Here is a 24,066-nt window from a genome sequence, read left to right as displayed (position 1 = left end):
TTAAACAAGAAAGAGAAGGGTGGGCGGACTGCATTTTTTTGGACTGTCGGAAAGCCTTTGACACAGTACCCCATAAAAGGTTGATGCATAAGCTCATATCTAGTCAAGCCATATCTAGTCAAGCATAAGACTAAAATGGAAAAGGTTCAAAGGTTTGCCACCAGACTAGTACCCGAGCTGAGAGGTATGAGCTACGAGGAGAGACTACGGGAATTAAACCTCACTTCGTTGGAAGACAGAAGAGTTAGGGGGGACATGATCACCACATTCAAGATCCTCAAAGGAATTGACAGGGTTGATAAAGACAGGCTGTTTAACACAAGGGGCACACGCACTAGGGGACACTGGTGGAAACTGAGTGCCCAAATGAGCCACAGAGATATTAGAAAGAACTTTTTTAGTGTCAGAGTGGTTGACAAATGGAATGCATTAGGAAGTGATGTGGTGGAGGCTGACTCCATACACAGTTTCAAGTGTAGATATGATAGAGCCCAATAGGCTCAGGAACCTGTACACCTGTTGATTGACGGTTGAGAGGCGGGACCAAAGAGCCAGAGCTCAACCCCCGCAAGCACAACTAGGTGAGTACACAAAGCCGAGCCTCGTAGGGCATAGCAAGGCTCCTTTCAGGCCCTTAGTTCAGCTCTGGCTCTTTGGTCCCTAAGAGGTCTTTGAGCTCTTTGGTGTGTGTGTGTGTGTGTACTCATCTATTTGTGCTTGCGGGGGTTGAGCTCTGGCTCTTTGGTCCCGCCTCTCAACTGTCAATCAACGGGTATACAGGTTCCTGAGCCTATTGGGCTCCATGATATCTACACATGAAACTGTGTATGGAGTCAACCTCCACCACATCACGGCCTAATGCATTCCATGGCGTGTGTGTGCGTGTGTGTGTGGTGGGGTAGGAGGAGCATGCACACACTAACTAATCTTACATAAAAAGCATTATCCACAGCACCACTTCAGCGCCACGCCGTAAGTGGGGGCGCCACCACTTATCATCGTAGGTGATGAAGCAACAGACTCAGCAACCAACCGCTCTCGACACCAAACTAGAATGGCCCAACGGTCTAAGGTCTTCACCTCCAGGAGAGTTATACAATCCAAGATCTGATTGTACGTAACTCATCCGGAAGCTTATGATTCGTACATGATGTGTTTTGAGCGTCAGGCAAAATGTGTATAAAATGTGCTATGTTCGTCTCTCTTATAACTGTTGATTGACAGGTCTTACGATGGTCTTACGATGGTAATAACGATGGTCTTATGTCCAGGGATCGTAAGATCATCGTTATTAACACAAACAAGGCCATTAGTGTACTGCTATTCTTGCATGACGCATTGTTTAACAAGAAAACATGTTAAAACTTGTTTTAACAAGTTTCAACAAGTGCTGTTACCTAGCAGTAAAATAGGTACCTGGGTGTTAGTCAGCTGTCACGGGCTGCTTCCTGGGGGTGGAGGCCTGGTCGAGGACCGGGCCGCGGGGACACTAAAGCCCCGAAATCATCTCAAGATAACCTCAAAATGGTAATGCCCTAACATGTTGAAGAAACGTGTGTTTAACAACTTCTTCTGCTCTGTTGAATCTTAGTTGAAATCTTAATGGGTTTGTAACTGTGCACTGGGTTAGATAATGATCCAGCGGTCTGTTGTGGTTGTAACTGTGCACTGTGTTAGATAATGATCCAGCGGTCTGTTGTGGTTGTAACTGTGCACTGTGTTAGATAATGATCCAGCGGTCTGTTGTGGTTGTAACTGTGCACTGTGTTAGATAATGATCCAGCGGTCTGTTGTGGTTGTAACTGTGCACTGGGTTAGATAATGATCCAGCGGTCTGTTGTGGTTGTAACTGTGCACTGTGTTAGATAATGATCCAGTGGTCTGTCGGGCATTTCGCCACAATGTTGGCAGTGATATAAGATGCCGGGCCACACAAGACTACTTGTTGAAAACATTGCAACATTTATCAACAACCAGTATTTTTGCCTGACTTTAGGACGTTGTTCTTAAGGGAGGTTATTGCTAAGTTTAGTTTAGGTCATTATGCACCCCATTCTTTCACCCTATGCCACCATGGCTGGGATGGTGATGGCTGGGATGGTGAGGGTTGGGATGGTGAGGGCTGGGATGGTGATGGCTGGGATGGTGAGGGCTGGGATGGTGAGGGCTGGGATGGTGGAGGCTGGGTGTCTTACACAAGTGAAGTAACACCTTTATAATATACAATCACCCGTATTATAAGCAACACTGTATTGCCATGTCTCACAATAGTAATTACATCCAATATGTTCCACGAAATACATCGAGTAACCATACAACTCTAATTTCACGTTGAAAATAATAATAAATATATCACACTGTACTTTTCTAAACAAGGAAATTAATCATCCAATCAAGTCTAATCACCCACCACACAAATGTAGGCAGCTTGAAGACAGGCGTATCACACACGACCGTGGCCTGCGGCTTCCACCCTAATGGTCATGACCCACAAGGTGAAGTATTCAATGCTGGCTTCCTACACCAGTAGGCCTATAGTGAGCCCGCTGTTTCTCCCACTTCCCCCCTTACTCCACCCATAAAATTAACAGCTGTATATATGTTATTTCCGGCATTAGTGTGTGGCTCTGTTTCCTCCCAGATACTGTGGAGGCCAGGGGTAGTTAGATCATTGTTACCTGTGCCATCGAGGGCACTCCAGTAACAGCGCAATAGCACTAGCAGTAACAGCAGTAGCAGTAACAGCAGTAGCAGGAACAGCTGGAACAGCTTCAGACGCCAGTATCCAGCAGAGAGGAGACTCGGGCAAGCCTGCAAGCAACAGTTGCCTTTACTTGTTGCTTGCTTGCCTGATTGATGGGGCGAGCGTGAGAGTGGAGAGGTGGGAGGGAGGTGTGGAAGAGATGGAAGAGGAGATGTAAAGTTGTTAGCCGACTGTGGAAAAAATAGGAAGGGGGGAGGAGGTTAAAGATGGATGTGGAACAGGTATACGTGGATGAGAGTGGTTGGAAATATATATATATACAACGTGGGAGAGGAACGTGGAGGGAAGTTGGGAAGGGGGTGAAGGAAGGGAGGTGAGTGGGAGAGGGAAGGTGAAACAAGAATGGGAAGGGAGAAGAATGGAAGAGAAGGGAGGGTGGGGTGCTGTGGACTTCACGAAGGAACAACTAGCCATGATAAACAAACTGAGCAAGATGGTGTGTTTGTGTGTGTGTGTACACGCCCAATGTGTACACACACTCACACTCACACACACACACACACCCCACACTCACACACACACACACCCCACACTCACACACACACACACACACACACCCCACACTCACACACACACACACACTCACTCACACTGAAGTTCAACCCGAGTAAATGCAAAGTAATGAAACTAGGCAGTGGAAACAGGAGGCCAGGCACAGGATACAGAATAGGAGATGAAGTACTTAATGAAACAGACAGAGAGAAAGATCTAGGAGTTGATATCACACCAAACCTGTCTCCTGAAGCCCACATAAAGAGAATAACGTCTGCGGCATATGCGAGGCTGGCTAACATCAGAACGGCGTTCAGGAACCTGTGTAAGGAATCATTCAGAATCTTGTACACCACATATGTAAGACCAATCCTGGAGTATGCGGCCCCAGCATGGAGCCCGTACCTTGTCAAGCACAAGACGAAGCTGGAAAAAGTCCAAAGGTATGCTACTAGACTAGTCCCAGAACTAAGAGGCATGAGTTATGAGGAAAGGCTGCGGGAAATGCACCTCACGACACTGGAAGACAGAAGAGTAAGGGGGGACATGATCACAACCTACAAAATCCTCAGGGGAATCGACCGGGTAAACAAGGATGAACTTTTCAACACTGGTGGGACGCGAACAAGGGGACACAGGTGGAAGCTGAGTACCCAAATGAGCCACAGAGACGTTAGAAAGAACTTTTTCAGTGTCAGAGTAGTTAGCAAATGGAATGCATTAGGAAGTGATGTGGTGGAGGCTGACTCCATTCACAGTTTCAAATGTAGATATGATAGAGCCCAATAGGCTCAGGAATCTGTACACCAGTTGATTGACGGTTGAGAGGCGGGACCAAAGAGCCAGAGCTCAACCCCCGCAAGCACAATTAGGTGAGCACACTCACACTCACACTCACCCCCCCCACACTCACACACACTCTCACACACACACACACACACACACACACACACACACACACACACACACACACACACACACACACACACACACACACACCTGCTGCTTTGGGTTGTTCCTGGGGATGTGTGTGTACTCACCTAGTTGTGTTTGCCCGGGGGTTGAGCTCTGGCTCTTTGGTCCCGCCTCTCAACTGTCAATCAACTGGTGTTTAGGATTCCCGAGCCTACTTGGCTCTATCATATCTACATTTGAAACTGTGTATGGAGTCAGCCTCCACCACATCACTGCCTAATGAATTCCATTTCAACACCAGCAAGTGTAAGTGATAGAAATGGAACCAGGTGACAGGAGACCAAAAGCCCAGTACACGATGAAGGGAAGCTACCTCCCTATAGCGACTATGAGAAGAAAACCTGAAAGTGGACCAAAACCTAACTCCAGAGGCTCATATAAATAGCCTAACGCCAGCAGCATGCTCTACACAACAGGGTCACGTCGCCCACAAGGCGTCCTTCAGTATTGTGTAAGTAATAAAACTTGTCATAGCTCCAGTGGGGTGTATTTTTGGCAGGGAAAAGTTAGAAGATCCGTAAAAAAGTTTTTTGATAAAATTGCAACGCGACATCGCTCGTGCCTTCGGAAGTTCAATAAGACGAAATTAGAAGTGTAAAGTAATAAGTAGGTAGGTAAGTGTTCTCTGAGAGTCGCCTCTCAAGCTTAAAAGTATTAACATTTCATGGTAATCATTCCCTCAGCCAAATGGCTCTGGAGACGAGACACAAAAACGACGTCTTTGTTAAAGTCGAAAGTGAAGTTCGTTTCTATATGTTGTGACACATATGTGTCACTGTGTGTCACTCTAGTCTTGCTAGAGTGACACACAGCTCGTCATAGTGCAGGAGGGCGTAGAGCTGCAGCTGAGTTGCAATACCATACTCAATATTCACTTTTACAGACATATTCAAGCCATCGTATTTCTCTAGTGCTTTCAAAGGAGACTGAAATTATCCAAATATTTGTCCAAAAATATCATTTCAAAACCGAGAGAGAGAGAGAAAAAAAAAAGTTAATGGAAGACATGGAAATGGTGTTGTGAGGCAAGTGATGCAGCCGTCCAGATGACGGAGAACCCATTAACCCGACACAAGTCTCCTCGCATGATTCCCAACCTCTCGACCACTCGCCTCAGTAATGTACGATCAAACCAACAACTTGGCAAAAGTCAATGGGCCGCTCTGCGAGCCGCTTACCACTACTAGTAAGAGCCAAGAAAACTTTCCTTTACACGGGTAAAGAATCTAAAGTGAATACTCTAGTGTTCTCAGTCCGTTTCCGCTTCTTTTCGCCCTATTGAATTCAAGTTGGATTCGTGAAGAGACGTTTGGGTACTTTACATTATACCTGATGCTTCTATCCACCTAGCAATAAATTAGTACCATACAGTTAGGCATCTACATGCTGCGGAAGGTTAGTATACCCAGTAACCTTCCCCCCCCCTCCTGGGGGAAATTCTACAAGCCTAACAAGTTTCTTGTCCTCGACCCTGGTAACAAGAATGACCCATCAAAATGTCTGGTCACAAGTACAAACATTTCACTCGCCAGAATGACTTGAGTGGACGAGAGCGGACAGCTACTGCGAGACTTCTGAGCAACTGAAGCTGGTAACGAGGCCGAGTTATTGCGGTTGTAAATCTTCACTCATCAGGTTGTTGAGGCTTCGTGTGCTCAGACCCCGCGCTGCAGTGCTAATTATCAGGCGACGCAATGCAACACATCTTATCTTTAACTGTTACCACTGCCTAAAATGTAGTCACTGGAGAGAGGGAAAAAACAAGGGAAACTAGTATACAGGTGGATGACGTGGTATCACAAGGGGAAAATTAACACCTTGCTTATTATGTAAACTCAAAATACAAAGCAATACAGACAATTCTAGAAAATTATTACTATTGATTTCAGGTTTTGCTAATGTGTTAAATGACGGAAGGCCATTATTTAGTAGTTTTGATTCGTGTCATGACTGGTTATTACTGCATTTGTTACGTGAGTGGTCAAGCCTGTGAGCAAGCGGGATTAAACTGTATTTGAAAAACTGCAAATGTCCGCTAGGATAGATATATTCATTATTAACATCTACTTTGCAATGGTATTTTATTTTAGAAAACGAGCTTTGTTGATCTTTTAATATTTCTAGTAAGTGAATTTAACAATAGCCACGTTTCTATCATTATCTAATTTGATAATTAGTAATAATATGAATTAGTGTATAGTAAGCCTAGCATTTTTTTTTTTTTTTAGTGTTTTCACCCATTAGTTTTAATATATATGCACAACAAACTGACACAAATTGTTGGACTCTGGTCAATATTAAATGAACACATGACAAGCTGTTTCCTCAAGTCAATAGTGGAACAAAAACAGGATGCTTACGGTAAAACTTTACACCGGAATAAACGTTATAAACATTATTCTGCTCCAGGAACACCTAGCTATGTGTCACGGGCGTGTATGTATACCCTGGGGCCAGGAACACCTAGCTATGTGTCACGGGCGTGTATGTATACCCTGGGGCCAGGAATACCTGGCTATGTGTCACGGGCGTGTATGTATACCCTGGGGCCAGGAATACCTGGCTATGTGTCTTGTATGTTCTCTACACTTAATCAACTCTTCCCTCTTATCCATATATCCTTTATCCTAACCATTACCCGCCTCCAAAACATCGTCTGAACTACCATAGTGTTATTATCATTATTAACGCATCCAATATCACAATTATAAAACACATAATTAGAGGTCAAAAAATCATAGTATATTATTACGTCTGCGAGCGCTGAAACGGACAATTGTGGTTGGCAGGAAATTGAGCAATTGATAAATTAAGTGCAGTCTTTTTGACTTTACGTCTGGCAGCCTTTCTAAACTCCAGCTGTTGCCGGAAGGCCCCGAGAGCAGTTGTCGTACGGGGCAGCGAGGCACCACCGGGGGGTTGAGGGAATGATCGCTGGCCAAGTCTTCAGAGAGGCACGTGTGGCCGAGGTGTGCGCTGGGCGCTGTGTCTCTGTCTGTGTGAGCTTGTGTGTGTGTGTGTGTGATCCACACATCCCCAAACTCTTCAATGAAAATGGATATTGCGACAGTGATCTTGATTTTATATATGGATTAATTTTCGAGTGATTTGCAAGTCGAGCCTCGTCTATCACTCGAGTTTTTTTAAAACATTCGAGTGTCGTGGTATAGGAAACTTGTCATTGTAGTTTATGAGTTGCGTTGAAGTGTCACTCGCCGGAACTGGTGGAGATAGTAATTAGTGTGTGTGTGTTGCTAAGTGTCTGGAGTGAGATGACAACGGGCGGTGGAGGGCCCAGGCGGCCACACTTGACGCCAGCTCCTTTCAGGACCTCAGAAAATAGTGTGAAATTGAATAAAAGGATAGAAGACCCTGGTAGAGGTGTGGCTTGAAGAGTCCCGCACTCAGCCACACCTAAGAGGACGAGGTGTGGCTAATGGGTGCGTTCTACCACACCTAAGAGGACGAGGTGTGGCTAATGGGTGCGTTCTGCCACACCTAAGAGGACGAGGTGTGGCTAATGGGTGCGTTCTGCCACACCTAAGAGGACGAGGTGTGGCTAATGGGTGCGTTCTACCACACCTAAGAGGACGAGGTGTGGCTAATGGGTGCGTTCTGCCACACCTAAGAGGACGAGGTGTGGCTAATGGGTGCGTTCTACCTCACCTAAGAGGACGAGGTGTGGCTAATGGATGCGTTCTGCCACACTAGCAGAAGAGGTGCGACTCGTAAGGCGATGTACGAGACATGCAGACGGCAAAATGACGGATAAAGGAGATGCGATAGAAGAGATGAGAGAGAGGCGCCGGTTAAACTAGTAGTGTCTCCTGGTCTCTCTTTTGGTGGTGGTGGTGGTGGTGGTAGTGTCTCCTGGTCTCTTTCACTGGTGGTGATGGTAGTGTCTCCTGGTCTCTCCCACTGGTGGTGGTGGTAGTGTCTCCTGGTCTCTCTCACTGGTGGTGGTGGTAGTGTCTCCTGGTCTCTTTCACTGGTGGTGATGGTAGTGTCTCCTGGTCTCTTTCACTGGTGGTGATGGTAGTGTCTCCTGGTCTCTAGTGGTGGTAGTGTCTCCTGGTCTCTCCCACTGGTGGTGGTGGTAGTGTCTCCTGGTCTCTCCCACTGGTGGTGGTGGTAGTGTCTCCTGGTCTCTCTCACTGGTGGTGGTGGTAGTGTCTTCTGGTCTCTCAATGGTGGTGGTGGTAGTGTCTCCTGGTCTCTCAATGGTGGTGGTGGTAGTGTCTCTTGGTCTCTCACTGGTGGTGGTGGTAGTATCTCCTGGTCTCTCTCACTGGTGGTGGTGGTAGTGTCTCCTGGTCTCTCTCACTGGTGGTGGTGGTAGTGTCTCCTGGTCTCTCCCACTGGTGGTGGTGGTAGTGTCTCCTGGTCTCTCCCACTGATGGTGGTGGTAGTGTCTCCTGGTCTCTCCCACTGGTGGTGGTGGTAGTGTCTCCTGGTCTCTCTCACTGGTGGTGGTGGTGGTAGTGTCTCCTGGTCTCTCTCACTGGTGGTGGTGGTGGTAGTGTCTCCTGGTCTCTCTCACTGGTGGTGGTGGTGGTGGTAGTGTCTCCTGGTGTCTCGCTGGTGGTGGTGGTAGTGTCTCCTGGTCTCTCCCACTGGTGGTGGTAGTGTCCTGGTGTCTCCCACTAGTGGTGGTGGTGGTGGTAGTGTCTCCTGGTCTCTGCCACTGGTGGTGGTGGTAGTGTCTCCTGGTCTCTGCCACTGGTGGTGGTGGTAGTGTCTCCTGCTCTCTGCCACTGGTGATGGTGGTAGTGTCTCCTGGTCTCTGCCACTGGTGGTGGTGGTAGTGTCTCCTGCTCTCTGCCACTGGTGGTGGTGGTAGTGTCTCCTGGTCTCTGCCACTGGTGGTGGTGGTAGTGTCTCCTGGTCTCTGCCACTGGTGATGGTGGTAGTGTCTCCTGGTCTCTGCCCCTGGTGATGGTGGTAGTGTCTCCTGCTCTCTGCCACTGGTGATGGTACGCTCATCAACTAGGCTACTAGTACACGGAAGTGTAATATTAGACAACCAAACTAGGTGCTCTTGAGACCATAAAAGTTTATCATGCAGTTTTCGGTCTTGTTTTCTATGTCGTGTGTGTGTGTCTGTTCGATATTTGTATTTTTATTTTGTTTCTTGTTCAATGTGTTGATGAATTCGTTCATGGTTTTTAAGCCAAAGGAAAATGTTGTAGTGTTCAAATGTGTAATTTTATGCTGAATGAAAATTTAGCATGTAAAGTTTTTTTTAGGATAAATTGGAAAAAAACACATAAGGTACATCTGAGTGAGGAGGCCTTCAGTAAGCGCGAGTTAGGAACTAACAGACATATCAGGAGTGTGCGTGTGTGCGCGTTTGTGCTTGCCCGATCACTGGCATAAGTGACCCTCACGCTGAGGGCCACTTGAAGTGCCTTTGTGAGCGGCACTGGGGCAAGTAAAGTGCGTGCGTCGAGTGCAGGAGGCAAGAGGACGAGTGGTGGGAGCCATGAGGACCGGATTCTTCTAGCATTGATCACCACCATCATCTTCGACAACAATGGCATCTTCTAGCATAAGGTAAGTTAATACACTGTCGCTGTCTCTTTCTTAAATACAAACCATTCCTCTGTGGCTATTTCGGTTTCAGTTCTAAACTCCGACTCTCTGAATACAGAATCACCAGATTTACCGATTGGTTGTGTATGAATCGGTTTGTAAATTATGGAATTTATGGTATGTAAGTTAGGCTTGGTTTCGCTACAAGAGACTAAACCATGTTGTTAACAGTAGGTAGCCTAGTAGCCTTAAACTGGACTATGTAGTTAACAACTCTGCAGGAGACATCATCAAACGACGTCACGCTATTTTCTGCTTAGTCTAGCTCACAGGTTGCTCTGTATACCATTACCCGAAGCGTTACCTCTATCTACATGGATCCGTTCCCGTTGGCTTGATAACGTGCGCACCATTGGTTATCATAGTCATCTTGTGTTTTACTGTATGATGCCGTGTGGGTTGGTTGATATCTGGCTCGTTGGTGACCTGCGTCTCGTGGACACCCGGGAGGTTGTAGTTAGTCGACTTGTGTAATTGCTGATTACTGGTCTTGGGTAGTAATGTAAAGGAAGGGTTTCAAGGAGGCCGTTTGACTTACCTGGAGGTGTTAATTGTTGGTCGCTGTGTTGCGTGTTTAGAGGGCGTGTTGGGGAATGTTAGAAACTGGAGTGTTGTGCCTGTCTTGGCTCCCGTGCTGAGCGTGCAGTGCCATCATGAGTGTGACATTCCTCGTTATAGGTGCACAACAGCTTCAGGGCCGCTCCTATCCCTACACAACAGCTTCAGAGCCGCTTTTATCCCCACACAACAGTATCAGGACCGCTCCTTTCCCTACACAACAGCTTCAGGCCGCTCCTATCCCTGCACAACAGCCTCAGGGCCGGTCCTATCCTTACACAACGGCTTCAGGGCCGTCCCTAACCTGCTCAACAGCTTCAGAGCCGCCCCTATCTCGACACATTTGCTTCAAATAGGCATATCTTATCCCCTGCACAAAATTCAGGACTGTCCCTATCATTTTACAATAGTTTCAGGGCAGTGCCATTCCTTACTGCAGTTTTTTTTCTACCACTTACTGCAGTGTCATAATTTGAAACGTAGGCTTACTAGTGCCTAAAATATAATTGTCCAGGAATTCAAATTTGTAAGCCTATTCACCTGCATTTTCCGTGTGTTTCCAACATTCTCAACTTCTATGTAGTTATTAGGATGTTTATTAGGAATTTATAATTATAGAGTAAATACTTACGAGTTAAATATATAGAATTCATGATATTGAAACTTTTCTTGGAAATATGGAAAACTATATTTGCGTTAAAGTGAAGATTTGCAAAATTCTGATCCGAACTTTATTTCTGGTACCGAAACAATATACTAATGAATCTGTTTCACGTGAAACACAGTTACTGCTCCACAGTTACTATAGAACTGTGGACCAGTAACTATAGTAACTGGTCCACAGTTAAACTGGTCCTAAGTCCACAGTAACCAGACCAGCCATACTAGAAGGCTAGTATGGCGCTCTGCCATTGAATCTGCATGCACAAAGCACAGTCAGTCCAGGAAAAGTCAAGAGGTCGTAGCTCTGAGATATAGCAGAGAACAGGTCGTCAAGACGACCACACTGTCGGCTCACCTCCCTCACCCCAGCGCTGTCATTCATATTGATAGCTGCAAGTGCTTCTTACAAGCTAGCCTGGCTTTGTGGGGCTTATCTCATCGCTGAGATTAAATCACAGTGGGAACCGTTGGCTGAGAAAAGATTTATTGATAAAGATTTAATGAAAGCCCAAGTAAGCTTTTATTATTCCCTTGTTGTTAATGAAGGGTCTTTGTGTGAATATTTTATTTACTGTTATCTTTATAAACGTTAACTGCTGACTGAGATGGGATGTAACTTCCAGTCACAATACAAAACTAGGATTACAAGATACTTGTTATCTTGTATTGTGACTGCATGTTACAGCCCATCTTAGTCAGCATTTAATGTTTATAAAGGAAACGTTAAATAAACAAGATAATTCTACAATCTTTATTATCAACAAGAGAATGATAAAGCTTATGTGGGCTTTCATTAAATCTTTATTTACAACATTATTTTGACAAGTCTGAGTGAAATAAAAACTAAGTTTAGGTAAATGTATTGAAAGTGGCATTTTTTTGCCGCTGACTGGAAGATCAAGGTCAGAGAGTGTTTTGATAGCTGGAGGCTGCTGGTGCTCTGTTATCACTTAGCTTGGCTCCGCGCAGAGACTGCCGAAGCTGTAGAAATTTTGCGAACAAAGGTAGGAAAACTGCCGAACAGAAATGTTATCTGCCCGAAACGCTGCGCGTACTAGTGGCTTTACAAGAATGCATTTACTGTAATATGCTATGTATTCTCACAAAAACATTTGTACCTTCTTGTATATAAATAAATAAATAAAATAAATAAATAAATAAATTAGGGGCAGGCGATGAGTCACAATAACGTGGCTGAAGTATGTTGACCAGACCACACACTAGAAGGTGAAGGGACGACGACGTTTCGGTCCGTCCTGGACCATTCTCAATCGACTTGAGAATGGTCCAGGACGGACCGAAACGTCGTCGTCCCTTCACATTCTAGTATGTTATTAGGGGGGTTGAGATTAACGAGGTGGGGTCGTTAATGAAGACCTGAAAGCGGTGGGGAGTTTCTTCACTGATCATTATATTCTGGGCGACACTGACCTTCCACCACACGGAGAGTTAATGAAAATCCTTTTTATCGAAAAATTAGCTCTGGTCTTAATAGGAGTGAACGCATAAGATTAATATATTTTTTTTTTTGTCCAGGATAACCTGTGTGGGGGTGGCGGCTTTGTCTGGGGGGGATCGTGTTGTGATAGCGCTCGGCCGAGACGAACTATCTCGGTGGTGGGTTAAGTGTTGATTACCTTGATGTTATCAGCTGTGAGGGTGCGGCACGTGGGGGCCACAACTGGCTAGGCTGTGGCTGAGAACGGAGAGGTCTTCCTCATGGCTGCTGGCGTTTAAATAGGCAGTGCAATAGGGAGCACTCAGAGGGCGTTCTTCGCAGTGATGTAACAAGGAGCCCCTCGTGGTGGGTGTTCTTTGCATTGATGTACATAATAGGGAACATTGAGTGTTCTTCGTAGTGATTGTTTCAGGCACCTGAATGACCATTTTTAATTGGCGAAGATAGATAGCCTATCGTAGTGCGCTACATGTCTCAGTACTTGTTGATAGACTACCCTGGGAAAGCATCAGGAGTTTATAACGTAGACCATCCCTATTTGCAAATAAGATAATTCTGTTAGTCTATGTTCTCTTATTTTGTTTTTGCTTATTTCATGTTTAGGACTATGGTATTTTTAATCAGGTGTTCTTCTTTTAAGAAGGAAAATTTTTTAAATCGGTACGCCTATAGACTTAATTTTAAAACGAGTCTATTTGATTTATCAAGACAAAAGTATCCTTGTCATGCCATGAGTAGTTACAGGTATCAATGCTTCTGGTCGTGTGTGATGATGGAAATACTAGGCTGTGTAATAATGGAAGTAATAGGCTGTGTGATAAAGGAAGTACAAGGCTGTGTGATAATGGAAGTACAAGGCTGTGTAATAATGGAAGTAATAGGCTGTGTGATAAAGGAAGTACAAGACTGTGTGATAAAGGAAGTACAAGGCTGTGTGATAATGGAAATACTAGGCTGTGTGATAAAGGAAGTACAAGGCTGTGTGATAAAGGAAGTACTAGGCTGTGTGATAATGGAAATACTAGGCTGTGTGATGATGGAAATACTAGGCTGTGTGATAATGGAAGTACTAGGCTGTGTGATAAAGGAAGTACAAGGCTGTGTGATAATGGAAATACTAGGCTGTGTGATAATGGAAATACTAGGCTGTGTGATAATGGAGTACTAGGCTGTGTGATAATGGAAGTACTAGGCTGTGTGATAATGGAAGTACTAGGCTGTGATAATGGAAGTACTAGGCTGTGTGATAATGGAAGTACTAGGTTGTGTGATAATGGAAGTACTAGGCTCTGTGATAATGGAAGTACTAGGCTGTGTGATAATGGAAGTACTAGGCTGTGATAATGGAAGTACTAGGCTGTTATAATGGAAATACTAGGCTGTGTGATAAATGAAGTACTAGGCTGTGTAATAATAGAAGAGCTAGTGGGAGTAACATGGGATGATGTGCGGGATCATTGTACTGGCAAAAATTGCACTATAAATTTTGGACACATTGGATATAGGAAATATAAAGGCCATTTCGAACCACCAACATGTCGACGTATATCATTGCAGCTTTTGTCTAACAAATCACAATTACAAAAAGTATTCGCTGGGCTTAATGTATGCCTTAATTTATATTTAGGTATTATGAAATTATATATTATATCAGTAATATAATTGTATAGATTGTTTGAATATGATCAAAACCTATGATATTCTCGTTCTTTGTTGGTTAGGCTTAGTTTGGACAACTTTGTGATCTTGGATTTTGTTTCCCTAACTAACAACTAGTCATTCCTCAGCATGCAAACCACAATAGTCCCCTAGTTCCCAGGTACCTGTTGACTGCTGTTGCTTTCGATAAACGAGACGTCCCATTGGTTTAGTGCGGCTTCCAGGAGTCAGGATGAGCTTACAGGAATAGGCTCACACACACACACACACACACACACACACACGCACACACACACACACACACACACACACACACACACACACACACACACACACACACACACACTCACCCACTCACCCACTCACGCGACCAAAGAGCCAGAGCTCAACCCCCGCAAGCACAACTAACCGAGTACACACACACACACACACACACACACACACACACACACACACACACACACACACACACACACACACACACACACACACACACACACACACACACACGTCTAGTGCCTTACTGCAATGTTGTACAGTTTCCTCACCTATAAAGTATTTCACGCCAAAATTATTCACTTTTCGCGTTGCTTTTTTCCGCTCCCATCTTGACTAGCTATTTATGGGCAGTAAGTCGCTCGCTGCCAGCGCTTATAATTCTCTTCTAGAATTATTGCACATTATTCTTCCATGTTATTTGTAATGTTACTGTTTTATTGTTTGACTAATTTCTTACTAACGTTTTGGCATGCTATTGCTGCCCCGTGTCTGTATGTTATTTATCTGTATTATGACAAATTTGGCATAATAAGTATAATTATTAGTCTATGACAGCCCTATAGTTTGTGGGTCTACGTTTGATAGCCAGCTGGTAGCCCCACATACTCAGTAGCCAGCTGTTAGCCTCACACACTCAGTAGCCATCTGGTAGCCCCACACTCAGCCAGCTGGTAGCCTCACACACTCAGTAGCCAGCTGTTAGCCTCACACACTCAGTAGCCAGCTGTTAGCCTCACACACTCAGTAGCCAGCTGTTAGCCTCACACACTCAGTAGCCAGCTGGTAGCCCCACACTCAGTAGCCAGCTGGTAGCCTCACATACTCAGTAGCCAGCTGTTAATATCTTGCCAGATAGGCAGCTGGTAGTCCCTCGCCAATTGCCAACTGGTAGTTTGAGTGGCAGCTCATCAGAGGGAGGTTCTGCAGACTTAGGGGTATTACTGATCAATTCTCAAGTTCCGGCCGCGATTCAGCTGGTTTTAATGCGTGATTCATCTCTTATCTAGTATTTTGATGGTCTCGCACGAGTATTCTACTCGTCTCTGGCTGGCCTAGTTGTGTTTTCATCTTTGGCTCGTAATGTAATTATCTCTGGCGTGGTTTATATTCATATCTCTGGCTAATAATTTAGTAACAGGCAAAATTGCTGTATTGATACAAATTTCTCGCTAATTTGCATCGCCTGGCGTCTTGTGTCGTAGACCTATGATAGTGGTCTAATTGATTAGGCTCTCACTGTGTTAATTACGTGTCTGGTGCTATTCAGCTCTCAACAGATTCTCTCCCAGGCCGCTCTCTCTCGCGTTACCACAACGGATTTCAAACGATGTACTAACGTGTTGGAAGCTAAGCGTCCGACCCACTCATAGAAAACGTGATGGTTCCTGAGCCTGCTGTGATACTACGCTATTTGTCCGTTGGGGATTTTTGGTACAATATTTGATGTATTATTTGAGAGGACAGGTTGGCCTGCCACCAGGTACCTTGTATGAGGTGCCACCCACCAGGTACCACCCACCAGGTACCACCCGCCAGGTGCCTCCCACCAGGTGCCACCCACCAGGTGCCACCCACCAGGTGCCACCCACCAGGTGCCACCCAGTTCCTCACCAACGCTGTGCCTATTTGGCCAGTATTTCCCAGTGTGCCGGAAGCGGAACGCTGAGTCTGGCCTCAAGTTGCCTCTGGTGGCCACTAAGCTTCCAACAAGCTAGGTTGGCCCATACGTCCTGGCCTAACCTGACTATAAATGACCTGATCTCGGCCGCCCACATACGTGAGGCGCTGAATCAACCATTAGGTTGCCCTCCCACCTGGCCAGCCCCATCTTGACCTGACCTGGCCTAGTCCAACTGATCTATTCCTGCCTTTAAAAGATCTAAAGGGGATAGACGCTACCAAGTTCGAGTTTAATATCCCCAAAACTGCCAAGTAAATTAGAAATTAAGTATATTGTGGATTCCCAATTTAGTTCCTTATATATATTAATAATATTGAAGAGAGTGAATACTGAAACAAATCACATTTTGTCCATAAACTTACTTCTTCATACTCTAATAAATTACTGTTATTACCCGCATAAAATATATTTTTACCATGATAAGCTGCGGGGAGAGGACAAAGCTCAGGGTCTGAATTACATGTTTTTAATCTTTGAGACGTGAACAGCATGTCCGGTGGTCGAGGAGCGTGATGACTTGTTTCTCTGAGACCCCTGTGACGAGGCTTCGAGCCCCTCTCTTGTGTGTGACCAGGTCGCCATCTTAGCCAAGACACTGTCAAGCTACGTTGAGCGAAGTTAGTATCGTGTACGGGTGGTATAGTAGTAGTAGTCATCGTGTCAGCAAGGCGGACAGCCCGCCTGCTTTCATACCTCTCACTGTATTTCCCACTTCTACACTTCCCCTTCACCTATGCCTCTCCTTCCTCTTTTTAGGTGGTATAGTTAGTGCCTAGGCCTACCTTCTGACATTGGAGACACCGAAGAAGCAGGTAATGCGTAAGGTAGGCCAGTAAAGAGCGAACTAACATGTACACTGGTGAGATTGAGTAAGGATTGTTACACGGTAAGATAAAGAGAGAAAGCTTAAAGATGTCGGTACATCGTGAGATTGAGGAGAGTGCTAAGGCGGTGAACGAATGAATGATGACAGTGAAGAAGGTAGAACTGTGTGTAAACAGCTCAAGGGAAGCTGTAGCGAAACAAACTTGGATGGAAAATCAGTGTTTGAAGTTTGAGTAACTGTTGAACATATTCAAGCAGTTCACTAAGAGTACTGTACACACACAGTGGATGTTGAGTAGGTTGTAAGGGTCAGGCCAGAACAAGGTCAAACCCAGGTGAGGGTCGATCAAGTCCTCTACCTTAGGTACGAGTCGCCTTCTGTTGAATTTATTAAGCACAAAGCGTGTCAGAGACATGGAATCTGAACTGGTTTAATGAAGAATATAAATTGACACAAACTGTAGATTAGTAGAGAAATTGGCACCTCTTGAGGCTCTCACAAGGCCATACGGTAATTACCTTAACATACAGTAAATGACGTACAGATGTTAATTAGGACAGTGAAAATAATTTTCTTGAGAAACTTAAGTTTTAATTATATGCAAGAATGAAGACGCTATTATTCTGTAAAAAATTATGAAAATAGTTTCGACAAATATAGCACTTATTTTTGACATTGTTTATAACCATGGGCCTGAGTGGCCTGTAAATTAGAAAAATCTGCTTATCTCTAAAAGTGGAGTTTACAAAAAACACGAAACGCAAATCTACTTTGTAGATCAAATTTATAAAAGAATAGCAGGTTATCGCGAACAGAAATATACAAAGTGTTCTCTCCACTCAGAGAAGAACATACTATAATTTGTATATCGCAAATACTTTAGCACAGTGCCTCCACTCAGAGAAACGTATGATAACCGCAAAAATAATACTTTTGGGACTGTGAATCCACTCTAATATACAATGATATAAACACATTAAATACCACCTTTTTGGTGTTATATTGACCAAAATTGTATACCTTACAGGCGTGAAAATAAAGCACGAAAACTATTTGACGACTCCCGGTAATACAGACGGGTTCGTTCTCCACGCACAATCGAGAATACCGGGTTCGACTCCCAGGCGGGACAGAAATGGTTGGGCACATTTCATTTCACCTAATGCACCTGTTCACCCAGCAGTGGGTAGGTACTCAGGAGTTAGTCAGCGTGTTGTGGGGATGCATCCTGGGCCCGGGTCAGTAATTCAACCCTGGGGTGGGGGAGGGGGGGGGGGAAAAACCTCGATATAAGCCTAACGTGTTTGAATACACTCTGGCTTCCTGTCCCCCCTGGCACAATGAATTATTATTATTAAATCCCCAAAATTAAATCCATTTGCATCACGGGACGAGGCTTTTCCCTCTACACATACCAGTCCAAAAATCCTAGACTATATAATATTTTTTCTTTATTTAATAAAATACAATATAAATCAAATATACATAAATTTACAAGGCAATACATTACATATACTATATAATTCACCAATAACTTTGAAGCACCATTTTTTTTTTATTTATGAATATAGTACTACACATGAGGGAGGGTAGAAATAGCCTAACCTACTCAATCTCTTTTGAGATGTATTTCTTTCTTGTCTCAATAAACATACTTGAACTTGAACTACACCTGAGACCATGGACTGGAGGAAGATACGAGTCTGTTGTTAAGACTCGCACATAATATCGCCATTACCCAATATATCGTCCTGTTTTGTTCTTGAATCATCATTACCACCATTTTCTTCCGTGTTCTCTTCCTCATTGTTGTGGTTCCAATACTCCTCTGCATTTTCCCACACTGTTTTACGTAAATAACCGCTATTAACTCGTTCGCAGGGCTATCATATTTGTTTCTAAATATACAAGCGCATTATTTTCAAGCGCTAAATGTTTGCTGCATAGTTTCATTACGATATGAGGGCGATATTTATGTATGTATTGAAGACTTTGGATCACTTAGGTGCATGTCACTTTGCGCATGCGCGAATGGGGCTGTAGACACTCGAGGGCACAGCTGGCGGCAGTTTTAAAGCCAGTGTTGCAGACATATATAAAACATATATATATGAATGTTTGCACATTGTATCGATTACGAATGTTTATACACCTGTAGATATCCATTCTTGACAATGTTTAAGCGGGTCACTAGGAACACTGAACAGCCAGTGAATGTTGCGCAAACATGTTGAGGATTTTATGAACATAGTACTGTAGTGTGATGGTACTAAAGTGTCGTACTTAAGTGCCCGTATCCTAACCTACCAGAGGACCCAAAACTAAAAACTGGACAGTATGTCAATTTCGCGAGTCGCTACCATTTTCTAGTACGGGAAATTTTTGGCCTTAGGTAGAGTATACGTCAAAATGCGACGTTCTATTAGGGTTGGTGATGCTGCCACGGTGAATACATCGGCTGCATGCTGCAGCATACTCAACATCCTGATGAGCATGACGGGAAGCGTGATGATAATGAGTTATGGGTGACGGGACAGACTAACGAGCTGAAGGTAATTAGCGTGAGTTTCTGGTCAGTTGTCATTGGTTACCACCTTGTTACAGGGGGGTAGAAATAGCCTAAGCTACTCTATCCCTTTGAGATGTATTTCTTGCTTATCTCAATAAACATACTTGAACTTGAACCACCTTGTTCCCTTCAACCACTGCTCTATACAACAAAGAGCAGAGTGGGGGGCGGGGGGCAAAGAGCCCCCCCTCCCCCCCAAAAAAAAAAATTAGTTCAGTAGGTCTATTGAAAATTAAATATATTAAATGCTGTTGGGCTTTAGTTGTGGTTAGTGTTGTGCTAAATTATAACAGAATTTGTGATGAGTATCTTGAGATGATTTCGGGGCTTTTTAGTGTCCCCGCGGCCCGGTCCTCGACCAGGCCTCCACCCCCAGGAAGCAGCCCGTGGCAGCTGACTAACACCCAGGTACCTATTTTACTGCTAGGTAACAGGGGAATAGGGTGAAAGAAACTCTGCCCATTGTTTCTCGCCGGCGCCTGGGATCGAACCCCAGTATCATAAGTCCAGCGTGCTGTCCGCTCGGCCGACCGGCTCCAAATAATAATGATGGTGATAATGACGTCACTGGTGGTTATTAATTGTGATGATAGTGATGATGGCGCCACATAGTACACAGGTAGCACTCGTGCACTTGGGGTGGACGGTAGAGCGACGGTCTCGCTTCATGCAGGTCGGCGTTCAATCCCCCCGACCGTCCACAAGTGGTTGGGGCACCATTCCTTTCCCCACAACGTCCTATCCCTAATCCTTATCCTGACCCCCATCCCAGTGCTATAGTGAAAATTGAAATTGAAATAAGTTTATTGAGGTAAAATACACACAAAGGGATGAGGTAGCTCAAGCTACTCTCACCCCGTTCAGTACATCGTGTTAATACATACATAGACACACATCACAAACAATAAACATATTACCAAACATTCTGAGAGATAAACATATACATTTCCTAGTGCTATATAGTCGTAATGGCTTGGCGCTTTACCCCCCCTGATAATTCCTTCCCCTCGTGCACGCTCGGGGCTTTAATTACCATAGTTTTACATCACCTTCGCAGGTTATTAATAAAGTTTGATACCTTTTAACAACATTATTTCTCTGGAAATTGTATGAATATTTTGTGTGCAATTCTGTTACATTTGAGCAATTTGCACGTTGCAGTATAATCTCGGTTACCGAAACTTTAAAGCAAAAGTAAGTTTGTTATTGATATTCAATTATAAGTTTGGAGACTTGAGGGAGTTGAATATTGGTGTAGTAAGGTGACACTAGCTCGCTAAAGCTGGCTACCACACTGCATACACCCACTGCTCACCGAATGGCCAGATTAGCATAGTTGGATAACCTAATTCAAATTGCGTACTGCTACACCCGAGGGAGAGAGAGTGGGAGAGAGAGGGGAGAGAGAGGTGGGAAAGAGAGAGAGAGAGGGGAAAGAGAGGGGAAAGAGAGAGGAAAGAGAGAGGGGAAAGAGAGAGGAAAGAGAGAGGGGAAAGAGAGGAAAGAGAGAGAGGGGAAAGAGAGAGGGGAAAGAGAGAGGGGAAAGAGAGAGAGGGGAAAGAGAGAGAGGGGAAAGAGAGAGAGGGGAGAGAGAGAGAGGGGAGAGAGAGAGGGGAGAGAGAGAGAGGGGAGAGAGAGAGAGGGGAGGGGGAGAGAGAGAGAGAGAGAGAGAGAGAGAGAGAGAGAGAGGAGAGAGAGAGAGAGAGAAGAGAGAGAGAGAGAGAGAGAGAGAGAGAGAGAGAGAGAGAGAGAGAGAGAGAGAGAGAGAGAGAGAGAGAGAGAGAGAGAGAGAGAGAACGAAAGCGAGAGAAGAGCACCAGAAAATGAGATAGAAAGCCAACGAACGCAAGAGAGTAAAAGAGAGAGAGAGAGAAAGAAAGATTCAGTAAAAGAGGGACGTCTAGATATCCTCTAATATTAAAAACACTGTAGGAGAGTGGACAAGCTAAATTTATCTGAGGTTAGTTACAAGTTAAGCAATTATTATAAGTAAGGTGAAATAGGAGGCAGCCATAATTAAAGCATTTAGGTGTTTTTGTATCAAGGGGTCCCGGGTTGAGTCACCTCGCTTCCTGCTTGCCTGCAGTCACGGCCACACACACACACACTCTCCAGGATCCACATGTACCCAGGAATGCAGGCAAAAATCCCCGCACCCACGCCAAGCTCCGCAAGCAAGCAAGCACTAGTGCATGAATCACGAACAACGGCTAAAATCCTTTCTTCCTACGGCTATATATATATACCATCACAGGAGCCCCGCATGCAAGTCCCTCACGCCTGCGGAGACAAAAAACTCCCGCATGCGGGCAAAATTGCTAACGCATGGAGTTAGTTTGGAGGGAAAAACCTTGCTACCGCATGCATTATGCATTGCAAGGAGGCTGGCCCCCTTCTTAACCCGGTCCTAACTACAAGCAGACGGGCGCCCCACAGGTAAGACATGGCTACAAGTGCAGTCACCCACGGGCAGCTTTTTCAACCACCAAAGCGCCCGCGCGCAGTCATATTTACAAGCACAACACCGTTTGCGTGTGATCACGTTACAAGCACAACATTACCTCACACACCAGGAATGCTAGCACGAGCTACAACCCAGCGCAGTGACCACAAGCACAACACAGCCCGCGACTACAACAGAGCCCACAAGCAAGATACGTATAGGATCACAACAGAGTCAGAAAGTAATCATATTACAAGCATAACACTGCCCACGTGCAGTCGTATATTACAAGCACAGTGCTTGCAAGCGATGTTGTTTACAGGCATAACAATATCCGCATGCAACTATGTTTGCTTGCATAGCATCGTCCAGAAGCGATCATATGGGCTCCGGCCTGGCAGTAATGCTAACCAATCGGAGCCATGGTAGCTAATAGGTCGTTTCTGCAGATACAAATATTAAACACACACACAACATACCTTGTAACATAAGCTCAAGGAGGATTGACTGGGAACAAATCCATAACAGTTCGTCCCTGTTCGCCCAGCAGGAATTGGGGGACCTGGGAGTAAAAACCAATTGGCTGGTTGTGTTCCAGGGAAAGTCTTGTACGGTAAGACTTACCACATGGCGCTGTCTCTCAGACGCCCCTGGGGTCTACCCTCCAGGCTTCCATCCGGCACCCGCAGGCACCCTCCAGGCACTAGTCAGTGCCCAAGAGGGTGACATGACTGGGGGGATTCTTATCTCTCCCTCCCTGACCTCTCACACGGACCTTGTCACGTCTGAGAAGGTCACTCGTACCCAAGTTAGCGGGGGCATACCAGCGCCCTTGAACATAGTATTGGGTATGTGTGTGAAAGTGAGTTGGGCAAGGGAAGGGGTGGGCGAACAAGCAAAGGGGTGAGTGAGCAAGTGAATCAGTAAACGAGTGAGGGGGGAAATTGGAGAAGGTAATGGGTGAAAGAGTAATTAAGAGAGAAGGATTGAGTTTGAGGGAGGGAGTGTCATTGACCTCTGAATGTCCCCCTCCTCCTTATACTGAAGTCAAGGAGTTTTATGGTAACATGTCTTCGGCCACGACCTGCAGGCTATATTAAGACAAGCGCAAACACCCCCCTCCCCCCCCACCTCCTCTCTCACACACACACACACACACACACACACACACACACACACACACACACACACACACACACACACACACACACACACACACACAGTCGAAGCTCAACTGAGTACAAGCACCATCATTAAAATATCTTAATAAAGGAAAGTGCAAATGGTCTGTTGGCCTAAACGAGGCAGCTACTGTCTACATCCACCCAAACACGTCCAGAAACATGTCTTATTAACTAGGCATGTAACAGTCCAACAACAGCCCCGCATCTTAATATATCTTATGAATATCCTGCCCAACGGACCTACCCAAGTTCTTCAAAAAATATCATTATTTTATTTTACGTTTGTCTAAGTTGGTGTTCAGTTATGATATTCTTAGACCAAGCCTTGAAGAGTTAGTTGGCTTTTTTCTTCACTTCACTTTATAATATATACAGCCCTTCACTGTGACCTATTTCCTATTGGAGTGATACTCTTTAAATTTAGAACTAGTCGCCCTCGAGCAGTTCGTAGGCCAAGCCTTGTGTGGAAACCTATAATATAACTCCCGAAAGTTCCGAAAGACATTTTCCAATGGGCAAATTCTTCCATTTTTGTCTTCATTCGCAACTCGAAGTTTCGTCTGTATAATGAGCCAAGATACCTTACTGGCGCTCATACTCAGACCTGTAGGCTGGTAGTGGTGGCTAGGACCCCAGGAGCCGCTGGTAGTGGTGGCTAGGACCCCAGGAGCCGCTGGTAGTGGTGGCTAGGACCCCAGGAGCCGCTGGTAGTGGTGGCTAGGACCCCAGGAGCCGCTGGTAGTAGTGGCTAGGACCCCAGGAGCCGCTGGTAGTGGTGGCTAGGATCCCAGGACCCGCTGGTAGTGGTGGCTAGGACCCCAGGAGCCGCTGGTAGTGGTGGCTAGGACCCCAGGAGCCGCTGGTAGTGGTGGCTAGGACCCCAGGAGCCGCTGGTAGTAGTGGCTAGGACCCCAGGAGCCGC

This window comes from Procambarus clarkii, chromosome 16 (assembly GCF_040958095.1).
Source record: "Procambarus clarkii isolate CNS0578487 chromosome 16, FALCON_Pclarkii_2.0, whole genome shotgun sequence".
NCBI lineage: Eukaryota > Metazoa > Arthropoda > Malacostraca > Decapoda > Cambaridae > Procambarus > Procambarus clarkii.
Note: the sequence above shows the minus strand (reverse complement) of the source record.